Raw genomic sequence first — 21,256 nt, 5'->3', positions numbered from 1 at the left:
TAATCTCATCTTTAAAAATACCTTCACACCGACATCAAAACTAATGTTTTACCCAATCAGTCTAGCTAGGTTGACACATAAAATAACCATCATAGGGAGGGTAGATCTGTGATTGCTTTTTTGAAACTTTTTTCAATGTTTGCTGCATGTATATAGAAATAAAATTTGGCCAGGTGTAGTGGCTCACACCTGTAATCCTAGCACTTTCAGAGGCTGAGGCAGGTGGATCACCTGATGTCAGGAGTTCAAGACCAGCCTGGCCAACATGGTGAAACCCCATCTCTACTAAAAGTACAAAAATTAGCCAGGCATGGTGGTGCACACCTGTAATTCCAGCTACTTGGGAGGCTGAGGCAGGAGAATCACTTGAACCCGGGAGGTGGAGACTGCAATAAGCCAAGATCACACCACTGCACTCCAGCCTGGGTGACAGAGGGAGACTCCATCTCAAAAAAATAAATAATAAATAAAATGTAGTTTTGAAGTTGAATTTTAAGACCTTATTACACTTTTTTAAAGAGAAAGAAGTTATTATCTAGGGCACAGTACAGAGAAACGAAAGAATGGAAAATATGAGTGGTTAGGATACAAGACGTATGAAGGGTAGAGTGAGATAACCTACCACATGTTGGTTACTAACCAGAGTCCCAGAAGGAGGTGAGAGAGAATATAGCAAAAGCAGCATGCGAGTATTTGAAAAGACAATGGCTGATAAAAGACACCAGTCTACCAATTTAGGAATCTCAACAATCCTCAAGCTGGGCAAATAAGAAGAAATCATATCAGTGTGAAAATGCAGAACACCAAAACCAGAAAAGTCAGGTTACCTTCAAGGGTGAAAAACAACCAAACTTCCAGATGATTTATCAGCCCTAACAGAAGGCAAACAGTGGTAGGATTCCTTTCATGTGCATCACAAACTTTGTCAACTTAGAAGTGTATATTTTGCAAAAAAAAAAAAAAAAATCTGTCAGGAAAAGGGATAAAATAAAGGCTGAAACAAAACTGTGAGAATTCAACATCAAAACATGTTTATTAGATAAAGATCTAAAGGATTATTTCAGACAGAAGGAAATTGATCCCAGATGGATGCTGCGATATTATGAAGAAATACAGGAAAGAAACTGGTAAATATTCTGGTTAATCTAAACAAACATTGACTCTATAAAACAATAGTTTTTTTCTCTTTTTTCCCTGAAGGGTATCATGTCAGATTATAGTTAGTGACACACCACATGTTGTATAATAGGTCTCGAGTTTAAATTATTGGTTTTTTTAGTTGTTGTTTTGGAGGTTTTTGCTGACACAATACCTTTGGGAAAAGTACCCCTGAGTCAGAAGGGATAACAATGTCTTTTCAAGGTTCTCCACTCCTTACTCTCTCCCTCGCATAAAGAAGCCATGGCAGAGGCACCTGAAGACGACCTTGGATAGAGAGACCTGGGAATGAAGGAGCCTCGGCTGGGAATGCAGGTGTGTGTAAGAACTTGGCAGGTCAGGGGCCTGAAACCTTGACCTCAGCTCCCTCCAGGGACTGCAGTGTCCCGGCTGTGCCAAGTCAGGTGTGGGTAGGGAGTCTCCCCGTTAGACCTACCAGGCCTTGCAGTTGCCCATAGCCAGGCCTTGTAAAATGACATGCAGGATTTTAACCGGAAGCTGGACTTCTCAGCTTCCTGTCTACAGAACCCACCCAGTCATATACAATCACAGTGAAATATCACCCGCCTGAATAACCCACTCTTGACTTGCTGCCCCACTCCAGGTACTGTCACATTTCTCTGGCAAATCACTAAGAGAGTAGCTTTTAAGTGTTTTTTAACACAAAAGATGTTAAGTATATGAGGTAATGCATATTTTAATTAGCTCAATTTACCCATTCCACAATGTATACATATTTCAAAGCGTCATGTTGTACATGATAAATAAATACAAGTTTTATTTGTCAATGATAATTTTTTTTTTAATTTAAACAATGAGTTTTTAAAACAGCTAAAATACAGGTGAGGGAAAATTAAAGTACTTTAAAGTTGTGTTTGGGAGAAGGATAAACACACTGATTAATCTGAGACATAGATGAGTTTAAGTATGTTAAAATTTCTAGAGTAACCTCATTAACAAAGAAGTTTTTCTCAGTGGGGAGCGGGGTGAGTTTTGTCCCCCAGTGGACATTCGGCAGCGTCTGAAAACAAATCTGGCTGCTATGGCTGGAGATGTGTTGCTGGCATCTAGTAAATAGAGGTCAGGGAAGCTGCTAAGCATCCTACGATGCACAGGGAGGCCCACACAGCAAAGAATCATCCAGTCCAAAATGTTAATAGCGTAGACACTGAAAACCCCTGTGCTAGAGGAAAACGTGAAATAAAATTACCCAGTCAGTGCCGGGCACGGTGACTCATGCCTGTAATCCCAGCACTTTGGGAGACCGAGGCGGGCAGATCACTTGAGGTCAGGAGTTTGAGACCAGCCTGGCCAACATGGCGAAACCCCGTATTTACTAAAAATACAAAAATTAGCCAGGCGTGGTAGCAGGCACCTATAATCCCAGCTACTCTGGAGGCTGAGGCAGGAGAATCGCTTGAACCAGGAGATGGAGGCTGCAGTGAGCCGAGATGACGCTACTGCACTCCAGCCTGGGCACCAGAGCAAGACTCCATCTCAAAAAAAAAAAAAAAAAAAAAAGCCGGGCGCAGTGACTCATGCCTATAATCCCAGCACTTTGAGAGGCCAAGGTGGACGAATCACGAGGTCAGGAGATCAAGACCATCCTGCTAACACGGTGAAACCCCGTTTTTACTACAAATACAAAAAATTAGCCAGATGTGGTAGCACACTCCTGTCGTCTCAGCTACTTGTGAAGCTGAGGCACACAGAGCAAGAATCGCTTGACCCCGGGAGTCAGAGGTTGCGGTGAGCTGAGATCGCGCCTCTGCATTCCAGCCTGGGCAACAGAGCAAGACTCTGTCTCAAAAGAAAAAAAAAAATTACGCAGTAAAAGGATTACTTGGACAAGGAAGGAGAGAAACGAACCTTAACGAAAAAAAAGGAACAAATACAAAACATAAAGCAACATAATAGAAATGAATCCAAAATCAAATGGACTAAGTGATCCAGCAAAATAAAAGTTATCAGACTATATTTTTAAAAAATAATACAGCTTTAGGTTTTTATAAACACCCACAAAAAAAAAAAAAAAAAAGAAAACATAAGGATACAGAAAAATTTGAAGTAAAAAGAGGGCAAAAGATGTACCAGGCAAATTCTAACCAAGAAAGCTAATTTCACTATATTAATATCATACAAAATAAACTTTAAGGCACAAAGCATTACTAAAGAAGGACTGCTATATAATCATAAAAAGTTTCAGCAGGACACGATGGCTTACACCTGTAATCCCAGCACTTTGGGAGGCCAAGGCAGGCGAATCACGAGGTCAGGAGTTCGAGACCAGCCTGACCAATATGGTGAAACCCTGTCTCTACTAAAAATACAAAAATTAGCTGGGCGTGGTAGTGCATGCCTGTAATCCTAGCTACTCAGCAGTCTGAGGCAGAAGAATCGCTTGAACCAGGAAGGCAGAGGTTGCCGTGAGCCAAGATCGCACCATTGCACTCCAGCCTGAGTGACAGAGCAAGACTCCATCTCAAAAAAAAAAAAAAAAGAAAAAAGTTTCAGTTCACCAGGAAGGTGAAGCAGTTGTAAATGTATATGCACTTAACAACATAGCTTTGAAATAGATAAAAATGGACAAAATTATAAGAAGAATTAGACAAATTCACCATTATATTAATATAGTAATGATAGCTGGCATTTGTGTAGCATTAACAATAAGCCAGACATTATACTGAGCAGTTTCCAGGTCTGTTGTCTATTGAATCTAAGATGCCATCAATTTTAAGATTCACTGTTAATATTTGAACCACTGGGGAAAAAAGGAAAGTGTCACTTAGCTATGCCTCATTATCAACTGTAAGACACATCTAAATGTCAGAGCTGTTAAAGTGCACTTGTGTGTGTGGAGAAAGAGAGAGAGAGAAAGCAAACGTGGTGAAGCATTAATAGTGATTCTAGATGAAGGTTGTCTGGGCATTAAATTTTTCTAAAGGTTTAAAGTTTTCAAAATAAAAGTTGGGGAAAATTGTAATGAATATATAAAAGCTTACAAATAGTCATCATTTGAACATGTATTCAGTCCCCATATGTGTTCAAAACACACAGCATTTTCTCAAAATGAGCTGATAATGGGTCTTTGTCTCAGAAAAAGAAATCTCTTTGGGAATCTCACTTTCATTTTGCTACTTAGCCTTAGAAGAGGTCTTGTTTCGGGATCTTTCTGTCTGATAGGGAACATTTCCACTCCAGTCTGAAAGGGAGGGTGTTACGGTGTGACATCTATAGGAGGGAACACTACCCATGCTGAGCAGTGGTTCCCAAACAGCCAGGAACTGCTGAGCACCATGTTAGGGTGTGCAGGGTCCAGACCAGCTGATACATGAGATGGGCTGAGCCTGTGTCCCTCACCAGCCTTTGCGGGGTCTACTTGGAGAGATGCAGAGAACAGTAGGGCTGATGGCGTTCACACAGCACCACAAGGATGCTGGTGAGGACACTGGGGAATCAGCGCCTGCTTGGTTCCTTTTTATTTGCATTCCTGAAACAGGCACTCAGAGGACTTTTCTCACCAGGAGAGTTTCTCTTTCCATATCACAGAACTATGTGAGGTCGAGGGAATTAAGACAACAGTTGTCTTCTTAAATTTACTTGATTTTTTTTTCTTTTTAGGTAAGTCATAATATGGACAAAGGTATGATGTATGAGGTGCTTACTATGTGCCAGACTTTGTGATAAAAACATATAATCTTTCATTTAGTCCTTGTGGTTTGAACCTTTCACAGGAACCTCTGAAACCGCATAACAAAAGCCTGAGGCAACCATGGGGGCTGTGCTAAGAGCTCATCTCAGATGTGTGACCTATATCCTGCTGGTACTCAGGGTGGATTTCGAGTCTCTGGGCTGGAGCCCCACTGTGTTGGGAGGATGTAGGTAACACAATTAATCTGCTGAAGCTGCAAATTTTGCAGCCAGTGATATAGGAGTTAAAAAATAAATTATTTAGGCAGTTAGTAAGGGTAAAAGAGTTCTTGGTGGAATTTTCTTTTAATAAAAAAGCAGCCCCCAAAACATTTCTAACAAAAATCAGCCTGAAAAATCAAGCTGCAAGCATAGATAAGCAAGCTGGAAGCTTGCACAGGTGAATGCAGCAGCTGTGCCAATAGAAAAGGGATACCTGGAAGCCAGATACATCCAATATGGAGGTTCCTCCTCCCTTCTCTTTGTCGTCTTGTGTGCGGGTGTCATGGCGCTGGCCAGGTAGAGACCCCATCTGCAGAATAAAAGATTAGGGTAGGATGGTCAGCCTCTTTGTGGGCTATGTAAATGGAAGAGCTGGCCTAACCAATCCCCTATGGCCTATATAAATCAAACACTGCCTCTTCAAGCTCGTCTATAAAACCAACCGTATCTTGCCCCAAACCCGGAAACCCCCTCGGACCCCCTCCCTCTGCACAAGGAAGCTCTCTCTTCTTTCTTTCACCTATTAAACTTCCACTCTTAAACCCAGTTTTTGTGTGTTCATGTCTTTGATTTCCTGTGTCTGTGTCTTCAGTTTCTTTAGCATAAGACAATGAACCTCGGGTATTTCCCCAAACAAAGGAAGTCACTTAACCAGGAAGTGACTAAGGGAAGAACTCCACCTGTGGGAAAATGTCCAAGAATTCTGGGACCAGAAGGGGTTTCAGCAGAGCATCTGTGGACCACCAATCAGACATTCTAGCAAAAAACATATGTCCAGTTGGTTTGAAAGACTCCCTGAGGAGAAGACAGTGTAAGCCATCCTCCCCGCTTCCACCCTTCCTCCTCACTCTTTCTGGCTGCCTCGCCTTGTTGAAAAGATCTCACTTCCTCATGGGGCTCCTGCTCCTCCCCAACATACCTCCCACACCCAGCCCCAGACTGGTTTAGCCTCCAGGGCACCTTTGTTCCTTCCTCTCGCAACTATGGGTCTCAACTGTAGCTGCACACTGTGGCCACCAGGAGAGCTTTAGAAATGTGGGTGCCCAGGCCTTACCATGACCAATGAATTTCAGCTCTCTGGGGAGAGATTCTTGCATCAGCAATTTTTAAAGCTCCTAGGTGATTCTAGCGTGCAGTCAAGGTGGAGAACAGCTGCCGTAGCAGAGCAGGTATGATAGATTGAAAGGACATGCTTCTCTGCACTTCTGTGTGACCTTCTGTTATCTGGCTTTCAAAGGGGTCACTTTCTTTTAATATCCAACTAACTGATTCCTCATTACCTTGTGCTTCCACAGAAAGATTTCTTTCCTGAGGGATTGTGAGTGTCTCTGGGACACGTGCCCCAGGAATGCATCCTTCCCATGCATTCAGCTTCTCGGCTGCTTATCACTGACCACCTGGGAAGCAATTCTCCAAGTTGCTACCCCTTTCTTTGTGCCTAATAGATAATCCTAAGTAGTTGGTACGAAGAAATACCTGTTTAATTAATGGATAATAAAAAATAATGGCTGGGTGTGGTGGCTTACCCCTGTAATCCCAGCACTTTGGAAGGCTGAGGCAGATGGATCACCTGAGGTCAGGAGTTTGAGACCAGCCTGGTCAACATAGTGATACCCCATCTCTACTAAACATACAAAAAATTAGCTGGCCGTGGTGGCAGGTGCCTGTAATCCCAGCTACTCAGGAGGCTGAGGCAGAAGAATCGTTTGAACCCAGGAGGCGGAGGTTGCAGTGAGCTGAGATCGCGCCACGCACTCCAGCCTGGGTGACAAGAGGGAAACTCCATCTCAAAAAAAAAAAAAAAGGCCGCCTTGGGATACATGACAATTATATATGCAGATTAAACAGAGAGCTGTAAGTCAACAAATCACCATAAAACATATGCAAGCGAAAAACAAAAGTAAAACAAATATGTGAGGTCAAAGAAAGCAGTTATGTTCTGTACAGGATATCTGGATGCTACAGTCTGGATGTTTGTGCGCCTCCAAAATTCGTATGTAGGAATCTAACGCCTAATGTATTAAAAGGTGAGCTCTTTAGGAGGTGGTGAATGGGATTAATGACCTCATAAAAGAGGAGCTGCCCATCTCTTCCAACATGTGAGGACACAGAGAAGGCGCCACCTATGAGGACAGGCCCCCACCAGACACTCAAATCTGCTGGTGCCATTCTCAAAGGTGTTTGAACCAGAGTGACTCCATCTTGAATAGGGGCTGAGTAAAGTAAGGCTGAAACCTACCGGGCTGCATTCCTTGGCCAATTTCTGTTGTTTTAAACCATCCAGCTTGTGTTCATTTGTTACTGCAGCCATAGGAAACTTAATCCAGCACAGAAAGGCTCCATTGTTTTATCCTGACCAGTTCTAATATCTTCTTAGTACCTAAAATGGGGAAGAAGATGGGCAGAGGGTCATTCAGGTGTATTTTATGGGAAGTTAGTAGCTTACTCTTCTCAGCGAGGCACGTACCTTAGAATGACTATTCATGCTGCCTCACTGTCCCATTTCCTGAACTCTCTAGTCCAGAAAATGCTGATGCAAATCAACTTCCTTAAAAAGCAAAAGGGAAGTAAAAAACAAAGTCTATTTTATGGACTAGAGACTCAGAGACTCAACAAGATTTTTCTCCCTGAGTCAGGTCCATGGTTCTGTCTCCTGACCACCTCACCACTCCTATTTGAATCAAGCAGACACCAAACAATGCCTTTGTTTCCATGCCCATCAGAACTCCTAATTAAACAGTCACTGACTATTGGGCTGGTACTTTATGAGGTCAAATTTATTGCTGTTGGATTGTGATAAAAAATATACCCAGAAGGTTAAAGCTGTGGGAGTAATATCACTGAGCAGGAGGAGTCGTGGCAAGGACAGACTTTAAATTGGGTTGAATAATTCAATAAAAACAGGAAACACAAGCCAGCTGCAATTCCCCCCCTCTTGGCCTCTACCTGGGGCCTGCCTGCTACCGGGCTGCCCCTGAGGGCTGCACTGCACACCTGCCCCATGGAACTGATGGGGTGGGAGTGATAGCCCATCCTTACTCACTGCTTCCTATGTGCAGGTCTTGTTCTAAGCACTTTTACATTTTCATTTAATTCCCACAGCAACCCAGTTAAGCAGATACTATTATCTGCCCCATTTTTCAGATAAAGAAACTATGGCACAGAGAGGTTCAATCACTTACCTAAGATCACACAGGTAAGAAGTGACAGAGCCAGGATTTGAACCCAAATGGTCTGGCTCCAGAATCTATCATCTAAGATAGCCACCCATGATCCCCACCTCCTGGTAGCCACGCCCTTGGGTAATCCCTTCCTCTTGAGTGTGGACAGTACCAATGACCTGCTTCTACCCATGGAAAGGGACACAGGTGACAGGATGCTGTCTTAGGTTCTATAGGATCGTAATTCTCATCTTGTCAGCAGACTCTGTTGCCTTCTTGGACAGCACACTTGCATGAAGCAAGCTGCCATATTGAAGAAGTCACGTGGCTAGGACCTGAGGGTACCTCCAGCCAACAACGAACAGGGAATCGCGGTCCTCAGTCCAACAACAACAGGGGTGAGGCACTGTTCTAAAAACAAGAGGCTGGAGCTCAAGGTGGACTTTCAGCGATTACCTGCTCCTCATCCAGGGAGCTGCCAATCAGGCGTAGGTCACGCCCCCTCCGCCAGGCAGGAGACTGCTTTCATTTCTAGGGAAACGGAAGCTGGGTATTCCCCCAAGGCTGGGCCCCCTTGCGTTAACTTCAGGCAACTCTGAATCATCATCCTTCTCCAACTTCTCCCTCTGCCCAGTCCTACTTTCCTCACTCCTTACAAGTGTTGTCCCCAAGAGCATTTCCAGATGAATTTCCCACATGCAAATCTTCCTGCCCGAGTGTGTTTCCAGCGAACCCAGCCTCACCTAGAGACTTTGGGAAGACCTGTTGCAGCAGAGTGATGACAATAAAGTCTAGACTTCAGGGTATTGAGGAGTGAACGGGAGGGTATGGAGAAACTGAGGCAGCCAGCTCCTTTGAGAAGGACAGCTTTTGGACTCAGAGAAGCGTGACGGTGCCTGGAAGGGGAAAGAAGAAAGTCGAGGGGGGATATTTCAGGTGGGTGATATTACACCACCACTGTATACTGTCGCCTGAGGCCTGTAGACAGGAAATGAGTCCAGCTCCCAATTAGCATCCCGGGGTGGTTTTTCAGGACTGACCCTGGGCAACTATAAGGCTGTACCAGGCGGGCCTCACAGGGAGGCTCCCTCTCCAGACCAGATCTGGCATAGCCCCTGCACTGCAGTCCCTGGAGGGAGCTGCGGTCAAGGTCTCAGGCCCCTGCGGGCCATGCTCTTGCATGCACCTATATTCCCACCCCTGCACCTGTGCCCAAGGCCTTCTTCAGGCACCTCAGTTAAGGCCTTCTTATTCTCAGGGAGTAGGGAAGAGGGAGCCACGAAGACACTGTTATCCACTCTGACTCAGTTCTTTCCCACTCCTGGCCCTCCCCTCTCTCCCTCCCCCTGGTTCCTGGGACCATAAAACTGCAGAAGCCTCAACAGAGAGATGACCTTCACCGCCACATCTATACTGATTACTTGACTCTTGACTGGAGCTCTGTTGCAGGGAGGGTGGAATCCTCTTGCTTCTGCCCCTGCGGTGAGTGATGAGGGCTTCACTGTTACTCTCTTTTTTTTTCTTTTTTGAGACGCAGTCTTGCTCTGTTGCCCAGGCTGGAATACAGTGGCACAATCTAAGTTCACTTCAACCTCCACCTCCTGGGTTCAAGCGATTCTCCTGCCTCATCCTCCTGAGTAGCTGGGACTATAGTGGTGTGCCACCATGCCTAGCTAACTTTTGTATTTTTAGTAGAGACGGAGTTTCACTACGTTGGCCAGGCTGGTATCGAACTCCTGACCTCAAGTGATCCGGCCACCTTGGCCTCCCAAAGTGCTGGGATTACAGGCGCTTCTGTTATTTTCATTTTTGGCTTATTGCTTCAATTAGCCACTCTCTCCAGCTTAGCGGAGCCCTTGACAGACACATTGCTGACACCTATGAGAGAAGGCCTGATGTCCCTGGAAAGGACACAAGAGAAGTAACCAGACCTAGAGCCCCCACTCTGGCCTTTGGCAGGAGGAGGGATACTCCCGAGGTTGTCACTGGAGAGAACACAGGCCAGGGACAGGCAGGTGATTTGACTAAGGGGGTCGGGGTTAAGGAAGCCTGGTGTCTCCTATGTTCCTGGCAAAGTATAGGTCATCAACAAAGGGAGGGAAGAGAGGGGCTTGGGAGGAAATGAGTAGGATGGAGCAGCTCCCTAGGGGAATGAGAAAGTGAGCCCACCTGACAAGGCAGAGGGCTGATGGGGCAGTGCCACAGCCAACTAGAAAACCAGTGACAGAAAAGCTGCAAGGTGCCCAGCTTGGTGACCAGCCAGTAGCAGGGTCTGCAAGATGGCTGGCTCCTCCTTCCCAGCACAATGTGCATTTCTGCCATGGCGGGGACAGCACAGCGCTGTTGGCCAGGAAGGGGGCTGAACAAGAGCCCTCCCAGGGGGAATGTTGGCATTGTTGCTATGTTTCTAGTTTCCACAGCAGTCTGGAGGAAAAAAGGACCCAGCCTGAAGATACATCAAAAAGTGATTGATCCTAGCCCAGTGGAACAGCCAAAGCTTGAAGGCAGGGAAATTCAAACACCAGGTCAGCCGGCAAAGTACAAGTCATGCTGGCATGGCCTGCTGAGCCGTAAATTCTTTACTGCTGATCCAGCCGATATCCATCCAGAGAGTACACACCGGCCCTCAAGGTGCAATTGTGGTTTCTTTTTCTTCTGGTTCTTTCTTCAGCACCAGCTAACAGAGCATCACTGATACTGTTTTCCTGATAGCTGGCAAGGATCCCAAATGGGCTGCCCTGAAAGGCCCCCTACCTTTGAGTATGTGCACTCTCCTGGGGACTTTGTGAGTCCCCAAGCTCCCAAGTATACACAGAGCCAGATCTAGAGTAGCAGAGGCTTCATCATTGCAGGTCTGAATGGCCATGAAGAGCTAAAATTGCTGTTTCGGTTGACTGAATTGATTAGCACTTTCATAATCAGTTAAACCAAGCCAGGTCCTTCTTCAAACAAGCAGTTACAAAATGGCTTTTATTGGTGGCATCACAAACTTATGTAATTAGTCATTGTCTTGTCTCAGGCTCCACTATCAAGATAAGACATTCAGACAGCATTATTTTCCTGAAGATCATAAGACTAAGGACACAAAAAAAGCAAAACTGACTGGTTAGAGCCAATAACCTCCACAGTTCCTTACATAATAAGCAAAGGCTGTCCAAAAAAGGTAAAGAGCCTATTCTACTTTTCTATGTGGATAAGGTCTCATGGGAGACAGTACCGTCTCCTATCCCTGGTCCTGAGTCTTCAACTGTTTCTGTTGTTGTTGTTTTGAAATAGAGTCTTGCTGTGTCGCCCAGGCTGGAGTGGCACGATCTCAGCTCACTGCCGCTTCCACCTCCCTGGGCTCAGATGACCCTCCTACCTCAGCTTCTGGAGTAGCAGAACTACAGATGCACACCACCACAACAGGCTAATTTTTTTTCCTTCTTTTTGTAGAGGCAGTTTCGCCATGTTGTCCAGGTGGGTCTCAAACTCCTAAGCTCAAGCAATCTTCCCACCTCGGCCTCGCAAAGTGCTGGGATTACAGGCATGAGCCACCACGCCCGGCCCTTCAACTGTTAACCTGTATTGATCACCCACACTGGTAAGCAAAGGTTGCTCTGACTTCCTAGGTCATAATCTATTGGTAGGTCAGAGTCCTAACGGGAAACCCATGACACACTCCAACAGAGTAACTGAGAAAGGTATAATGAAGGATCTAATTGTAGCAGCGTAGGCAGGGTGAAGAGAAACCAAAACACAATACAATAGCAATAGTGGGAACCTCATTAGCTCTAGGCCTGGGGAGAAGGAGGAGCCATTACCCTGGAGAGCACAGGGGTCAGCCACACAGCCCACTAATGGAGACCCTGAAGGAAGGGAGCACACCTCATTTTCCCCCACCCTCTGATCTTGGGCTGATGCCTCCCACTGGTGGAAGCCACCCAAAGTCAGAGGGTAAAGGACTCTGTTGATGCATTTTTTTTTTTTTTAATTTTTATGTTTTTGAGATGGAGTCTTGCTCTGTTGCCCGGGCTGGTGTGCAGTGGTACAATCTCGGTTCACTGCAATCTCTGCCTCCCAGGCTCAACTGATTCTCCTGCCTCAGCTTCCCAAGTAGCTGGGATTACAGGTGTCCAGGACCACACCCAGCTAATTTTTGTATTTTTAGTAGAGTAAGGGTTTTACCATGTTAGCCAGGCTGGTCTCGAACCTCTGACCTCAAGTGATCTGCCCACCTCGTCCTCCCAAAGTGCTGGGAATACAGGCATGAGCCACCACACCCAGCCTTTTGATGCATTTTATACAAGAAGTCTCCCAGGACATGGAGCAGGGAAGGCCCAGAGGAGAATGGATCTGGAGGGGCAGATAGAAGGCCTCCAGCACCCAGGGAAGCAGTATGAAAAGAGGAATATAAGAACAGAAACTGTGACAAAGCAAATTTAGACCCACAATATTGACATTTTTATAAAAAGGATTTTGGAGATTTATACTGAAAAGTTTTGTAACTATTTTATTACTGTGTATCAGACTTTTAAGGTGTTCAAACCGTTTTTAAAGATTTATTTGGCTTATAATTTTCATTACATTTTTAGTTTGAAAGAGTTTACCTGATTAAATTTTTAATCATTGTTTAAATACTTGAGGAACCCTAATTTGTAAAGTTCTAGTTTTTTGATATAATAGTTATCTGAGCAGAATGTGAATTTACACTATTGGGTTTTTTGGGGGGTGGAGTTGTTTGGAGTGCAGTAGTGCGATCATGGCTCACTGCAGCCTGGACCCCACTGGGATCCAGTGATCCTCCTGCCTCAGCCTTCCAAGTAGCTGGGACTACAGGTTCGTGCCACCATACCTGGATAATTTTTTACCTTTTTTGTAGAGATGGGGGTCTCACTTTGTTGCCCAGGCTGGTCTTGAACTCCTGGGCTCAAGCAATCCTCTTGACTTTCCAAAATGCTGTGAGTCACCACACCCAGCCAAACAACAGCTGTTTAAAAACAACAATTTAGTGTGGGTTCCCTTCAGTGTGTAAAAATTGTTAAAATCAGGTAAATCTAGCATCTGCGGGAGCCAGGAGGGAGCTAAGCGCCTGGTAACCTTCCACTTCTTCTTTCCCTAATTTAGACATTCCTCTGCTAAAATCTTCACCATGGCTTCCTATCTGGCCCAGAATAAAGCTCAAATCCTTGCCAGAGGCTGCAGGCCCCACCGACTACTCCCCTGGCCTCCATTCCTCTGCACCCCCTCTCTCCTTGTTCTGCAGGGGCTCAGCCTCCTTGCTGTGCTTGTGTGGAGGCAAACGTGACTGCATCTTGGATGCTAATCCACCATATTGACTTCTGATTCACCCCAGTCCCTGAAGCCCTTGTTGGGATCTGTGTGTTTCCTAAACAAAGGAATGAACACACAAGACAACACAGGATGAGACAAACATGGCGGCCTCCCCAAACGACACGCTCTGCTTTATTTTATACAGTCGGTTGTGGAATGTTGCCAAGTCACAAGTCATGTGTTGTTTTTCTGACCTTTCCTGACTTTCTGGTTTCTCAAGATGTTTACACATTAACCAGTCCCCAGGGTCTGCTGTTTGTGGCTGGCTCCTTGGTCCTCCCTGTTTGCAGGGAAGGAACGCCCTGCTTCGTTTGCAAGAGCAGGACTTATCGGGAACGTCTCGTTTGCGAGCACATAGTCCTCTACAGCCCTCCTGATTCCTACTTTATTTACTCTCCTTAGTGTAAGAACATGTACTCACTACAAATTCTGCCTTGAGATCAAAGCAACCATAATACTATCACACCAAGTACAGGCTATGACACACATAGCAGTCTTGTCTGTTCTGGACAGTGGCCTTTCATTGTGTCTTTGGAATATGTACCCTCCCTCCCTCTAGTATATAATCTCTGGGTCTGAGGGTAACCATGGGAAATCCCTCTGTCTTGCAGTTGCCCAAGACCATGCTTCTGTCTGTGAGTTCCCCAAGAAACCACCCTTCACCAACAAACTGAATTTGTCTGCCTCATTCTTCCATTTCTCAGCTCCTTTGGCATTTGGAGGCCTTTTTGCATATAGGGCTCTTTCACGGAACAGCCTGGGATGTGGCAGCGGCACATCTGTCCCGGAGCCTGTGCATATGCTCTTCCCTAAGCCTGGAACACCTTCTATTTACACAGCCCTGTCCTTGTGTCATTGCATCCAGTGTCTCCTCCTTAGAGAGGTCCTCTCCTTCACTGTCTCTTGTTCCTCTTTCTTTTTGTTCATAGCATGTAGCATTACTTGACGTCATAATATTTCAATTCAATTCAACAAATATTTTTTGTTCACACATTTGTCCTTGTCCACACTAGATTGCAGGCTCCAGGAGAGCAGAGACATTGTGTATTTTGTTCACTCCTGGATCCCCAGCCCTTAGAACAGTGCTCAGTGCTTAATAGGTGGCTCAAGATCTATTTGTTGAATGCATGGATGTATGAATGAATGAATGAATGCCTGGGATCTTTCAGTAAATCCATGGCTGACTCAGGCCCAGAGTTCAGGTCTTCTATGTTCCTTTCACTGATAGCTGCATTGTATTCCAGGATTTCCCATCTTTCAGATTCCCAGAAATTATGTATACATATGTGCTATGCCCTCTCAGCTGATGGCTTCCTTTTCCTTTCTTCACAGTTCTCTGGCATCAATTTTTCCACTTCTCAGAAACCTTTGGCCCACAAATTCCCAAGGGAACCTTGCTCTTCATTCTGGAAAACATGATGCCAACATATCAGAATAAAGGACAGATAGGAGCTTCTGCTTCAAAGTGAATCACTTCATGGATGTTAAAGTGTCCTGAAAGATTCTAAACTTCACAATTTTGATAGTAACTGTACTATGTTTGCAATATATTTGCATATATTAATTGTTATATCTGAAAAGCATGAGATTGTTGTTTTTTAAAATTAAATGAAGTAAGTTAATATTTTATTACTAGGTATAAGAACTGCTAATGTGGACAACTGTTAGCAGATGTCCTGATGAGGACGTCTATAGAAGTAGAAAATTCTAAATGTCCTACCGTCACCAATAAGAAACTTTGACAGTCAAGTAGATACAATACAATCACATGGAAAACTGTATATAGTATATTGTATGTGAAGATCCCATGAAAAGAACAGAGACTGTAGAAAATATAATCATCTAAGCTACGGGTAAGAAGAACATCAAGATTCTTTAAAGCAATGGCTCTCAAAGTGTGTTTCCTAGACCAGCAGCATCAGCACCAAGTGGAAGCTTAGGAATGCAACTCTCCAGCCCCACCTCAGACCTACTGGCTCAACAACTGTGACGGAGAGGTCCGTATTTTCATCTATGTTATAACAGGTCCTTAGGTGACTCCAATAAACATGAAAGTTGGCAAACCATTGCCTTTAATGGTGCATAAGTTGTTAATTTAGTACAAAATTTGCAGTTTTCTGTGTTGTGACTTTCTATTTTTGCAGAAGGAGAAAAGTACCCCATTGCAGTAGAGATAAGTGGATCTGAAACCCCAACAGCAGCTGAAGAGGTTCTTTATGACACCGGGAACCTGCACTCCAGTTGCCCTTGCACATTTGTGGTTTAACGGTCCCAGAGACAAATCTGCCACTTCTGACTCGCATCCAACCAAAGTGCAGGTGTCCATCATTAGGAGATGTTGGCTGATGTACATAGACACGTAAGAAAGATTCAAAGGGTCGTGGATGGATCACCAATAACACCAGTATATGCAAGATCAGAGGACAGTGTGTGATCCAGGCCCTAGGACTGACAAATGGGCACTCAGTCCCTGCTTGGGATGGTGTTTTATTTTGACTTTTTTCTGAAACAGCAGAGAAGCTTCCCAAATAATCACAAGGACATAAGAAAGTGTTTACACTTGTTCAGTTGCTCTTCACTGCCTCCCTATGACCAACACTCACAATTCTATGGTCTTAGCAGTTGCACTGAGAAGTCAGAAGAACCTGCTATTGTGCTATTGTGGGTTCATAACCTTTTATTACCTCTCACTGAGAAACAATGTATACTACTAAACAAGACATCAGTTATGACGCTCAAGATTTTAAGTGCTTTTTGAACTAAAAACAAACAAAAAAATTGTGACCTGCATAAAATGTAAATGGTTTATCTTCAAGTCAAAAGCCACAGGTTTACCTCTGCAGCTTTACTCTTTCCTAAACATTGCTTTCGTGTATTGCAAACATTGCTTTTGTGTATTGCTTATGTATGCTTTCTGCATGCCAAAAAGTATATAGAGAATAACAGTTTACTCTAAGTCCTCCAGATGAGTTACTACCTTTACTATGTTTCATTCTCATTACATGTGTCATTGCTTATTAATATACGTGTTTTGTAGTGGACTTCATGAGGACAGGTAATGTTACCAACTTAACTGTGTACCCCCAAAATTCACATGTTGAAACCCTAATCCCCAATGTGACTGTATTTGAAGTAGGGCCTACAGCAGGTAATTAGGGTTAAATGAGGCTATAAGGGTGGGGCCCTGAATCGATGAGATTAGTGTCCTTATAGGAAGAAACAGCAGAGAGCTTGTTCTCTCCACCATATGAGGACACAGTAAGAATGTAGCCATCTGTGAGCAGGAAGAGCGGCCTCACCGGGAACCAAATGAGCCAGAACCTTAATCTTGGACTTCTCACCCTGCAGAACTGTGAGAAAATAAATTTCTGTTGTTTAAGCCACATCGTCTGCAGTATTTTGTTACTGCAGCCTGAGCAGACTAATACAGATACCATGTCTATCTTGTTCATTGTCCTATCTTCGGTGTCTAGTATGTTATAGTCTCTCAAATATATGTTTAGTAAGATGCATCCTACTTAGAAGGCACTGAACTTGGCTTTAAATAACTGCTGCATTGTGTTACATTTCCAGGATTTTTTCTCTCTTTCATGAACTCTGTGAAGAAATTTTACTTAGAAAAAACTTACACTGTCATTGGCATTACAAGAGGTGCTCTACAGGACTTGTGTGACCCACAGTAGCCCTGCAAAAAAGCCATGTCATCCACTCATGGACAGATTTAAGCTTAAAATTCTTCCAGAGCTAGCAATGGGATATCTCCCTTTATCTTCTCTGTGATACAGAGACAGTTTTCCATTAATTTCCACATAAGGGCTTTCCATGAACATGGTACACAAAAAAAGGGAGAAAGCAACAAGTGAGAGCACTCTGAGTCGGCAGGTTTCACAGGAGCAGAAAGGTGATGAGGAAGGCAGAGATGTGAACAGACCAGATGTCTCAAGGGCTCGAGACCAGTAAACATGGTGTGGGAGCAAATATTAAGACTTTTGTTTTTATTTTTCAAATATTTTTAAAAAGGTTTTAAGCCAGGTACAGTGGTTCGTGCCTGTAATCTCAGCTACTTAAGAGGCTGAGGTAGGGCCGGGAGCGATGGCTCATGCCTGTAATCCCAGCATTTTGGGAGGCTGAGACAGGTGGATCACTTGAGGTCAGGTGTTTGTGACCAGCCTGGTCAACATGGGGAAATTCTGTCACTACTAAAAATACAAAAATTAGCTGAGGATGGTGATGTGTACCTGTAATCCCAGACACTCAGGAGGCTGAGGCATGAGAATCACTTGAACCTGGGAGACAGTGAGCCGAGATTGTGCCACTGCACTCCAGCTTGGTTGACAGAGACTCCCTCTCAAAAAAAAGGAGCTGAGGTGAGAGGATTCCTTGAGCCCAGGAGTTCAAGGCTGCATGAGCTATGATCACATCACTGCACTCCAGCTTGGGCAACAGAGCAAGACCCCATGTTATAAAAAGCTTTTAAAATCCTTTTTTAAATGTCTATAAAAGGCATCCTTTTCAAATGTTTATTTTGCATGTGATTCAGGATGTGCATAAAAATATGTGCAGTAATATGTGTATTTAACTTATACATAAATAACAATACATCTATTGGGAATGCATGATCAATGTTGTTGTTGTTTTTCTATTGGAATTATGTAATAAAAAAATATCTAAAGGCCGCTGGTCTTGACTTAGGTATAGCAGGAAGGTGGAAACAAAAGGAGGAGGTCCAAACACTAATGGGTTAATTAAAAGTCAGTCAACAGAACAGCAGTGGTAAAAAGCTTCCCACACTCCTCTGGGGCCTGCCTCTCCCCTTCCTGAGGCAGTCAGGCATTTGTCTAAGTCACCCGTAGGCAAAAAATTATAGATCTGTTCTTCTTAATTGAATTAACCACCCTGGCAATATTACTGCACTCTTCAGGAGGCCAAAGTAAAGAGTTCACCATTCTGGCAGTTGCTGTCCACAATCTTGCAATGTCTCACACCCTACTTACCTACTTACCCTACAGGGATGCTTCCAGAGATAAGTTCTGCCTCAAAAACACATGCCTTCATTTGCTTGGGAAAGACTCTGTTAACACTAGCTACCTAAAAAAAAAAAATCAACCTGCTGTCTCCTTTAAAATATATATGTAAAAAAAAATACTCAAAAATTGCCAGACAATGAGAAAAATAAAAGGACAAACAGAACAAATTGACTCTTAAAGAAATGGAATATTGGAACAGAAGAGAATGTCACAGAAACCCAAATTCTAAAAGATCCCACATTAGTGCATCCATAAAATAAGATCATGATGCTACATGTTAAAAAATCAGAATAAAGAAATGCTTTTAAAAATTAAACACATAATTATAGAAATAAATAATTCAATAGAAATCAAGTAAATCTTCCGGAACCAAAGACAAAAATATAAAGAGTTAAAAACTAGAGGAACATATTAGGAGACCTTAAGGGTCAATCCAGGAAGTACAATTTTCTAATAGGAGTTTAAGAAAGAAGAAAGAAAATGGAAGGGAGGAAGTATTAAAACACAGTGCAAGGATGAGACTTCTGCTTCTGGCCATGATGGAGTAACATGGAGCAGATTTACTCTTTTGCCTTAAACTATAAATAAACAACCAAAACAGCACAAAAGATTTAAAATACATATTTTTAGATATTTGACAATAAAAAAACTCAGGACAGTGATCCCTGAGAGAAGAGAAACCATTGAGATGAGCTCTACAATTGTCCAAGCTGACTTACCGGAGAGAATTTCCAGGCCTCAGCATAGAGAGAAGGACTCCATATCCCTGGGAGTCAAGGAAATGCAGCTAGGAGTCCAAGGAGGCCACAGCAGCTCGATTTCATAGAGCAGAGAACCAGATAAGAGACAGCTGCACACACAGAAAGAGCTCCAGAGAGCTGCAAACAGTATTAGGCTAATTACTGATCAGACAATGTGTAGTAAGGAAACTTGAGGCCAGGGAAAGAATCACACAAAAAAAGGGATAAATCCCCAGGGTTCATGCTGGGCTGAAAATAGTTTCCAACCAGCGTGGAAAACCTCGTAATTCATGAAGCATCAGGTAGCATACTCGGGGCTGTTACTTCTCTGGTCCCCTCTGACAAAGCAAGCCTCAAAAGTACCAAACCATTTCCAAGTAGCTTAACTGGATCCCAGAATAAAACTCAAGCAATATTTATAGGAATAAAGAAATATCCAGCACCCAATAATGTAACATTTATAATGTCTGGCACCCAACAAAAAATTACTAGACAGGCAAAAAGGTAGGAAAATACAACCCATAATGAATGAGAAGTTTTTTTTTTTTAAATTAAACTAATTAAATTCCATAGAGTTTAATTTAGCAAAGAACAATTCATTAATTGGGCAGCCCCCAGAATAGGTTCAGAGCAACTTCAGGGCTGCCACATGGTCAATAACATTTTTAAACAGAAAAAGGAAACTGATGTACAGAAAACAGAAGTGAGATACAGAAATAGCTGGATTGGTCACAGCTGCTTTGTTGCCTTATTAAAGCTGGCTTAAACAGCTGGCCACCTGTGACTGGCCAAAACTCAGTTGCTGTGATTGGCTGAGACGCTGCTACTTGTTACAAGAGCAAGTTACAGTCTTTACACATCTAGGTAGGCTACAGTTCATAATGCACAAGGAAGCCTTTAGGCCAAACTTAAAATACGTGAAGAGGCAGCTTTAGGCTAAATTTAATTTAACAAGATGAAAAGTAAATCAATAGAAACAGTAGACAGAATTAGTAGATTGGGACATTATAACAGTTATTGAAACCATATTTCATGTGTTCAAGGAGATGGAGGAAAGCCTTAGTATATTAAAGAGAGACATGAAATAGATTTTCAATATATTTTTAAAAGACCAAATCCAACTTCTAGAGATACAATGTCTGAGATGAAAAAATACTGAATTCAGATTAATAGCTGATTAGACACTGCAGAAGAAAAGAGCAGTGCAACTGAAAACATAGTGATAGAAACTATTCAAAATGAAAGACACAGGGGAAAGGACAAGAAAAAATGAAAGAACAGCATCAAACACAACTTTAAGGAGTCTAATATTGTATATTTTGAAGGATAGTAAAGAGAGGATTAAAAAAAATTGAAAGAATGGCCAATAGTTTTCCAAACTTGATGAAAACTATAAACCCATTGAACCAAGAAGCTCACCAAACCCCAGCCACAGAAATAATACAAGAAAATTTTCTTCAGCTAGAGAGACACAAGTCCTCAAATAGAAAGAGTCCACCGAATGGTGTCAAGCAATCAGGTATCCAGGTAGTATTTAGGACAATGAGCTGAACTGAAAATAACAATCAAGCCTTTATTCACTAACTGCAAGCAAGAAGCAAAAAGAGGCACCAGCACCCCAGTGTTCCCTTTTCCCCTACAGAATGGCTAGGAATGCAGATATGCTTATGAGCAGGGCTGGCCAGAGGTGGTGTGGGAGGTGGGAAAGTTGAGTCCTTAACCACAAATCCTTCTAGAAAAATGCAGTGCACTGTAGTGCACATGCAAGTCTGGTATGAGGAGGGCAGTTTCTCCCCATAAGGCTTGGCAGACAAAGCTTTGAAATTTCTGTGGTCAGGACTGAAAGATCACGCACAAGATTTTGGGATGGAGCCAGACTCCTCAAATGAGGAGCAGAATCATTAGGGGAATAAAAGCTCCTCCTCCTCTTTCCAATACTCTGATA

This window comes from Theropithecus gelada, chromosome 3 (assembly GCF_003255815.1).
Source record: "Theropithecus gelada isolate Dixy chromosome 3, Tgel_1.0, whole genome shotgun sequence".
Lineage (NCBI taxonomy): Eukaryota > Metazoa > Chordata > Mammalia > Primates > Cercopithecidae > Theropithecus > Theropithecus gelada.
Note: the sequence above shows the minus strand (reverse complement) of the source record.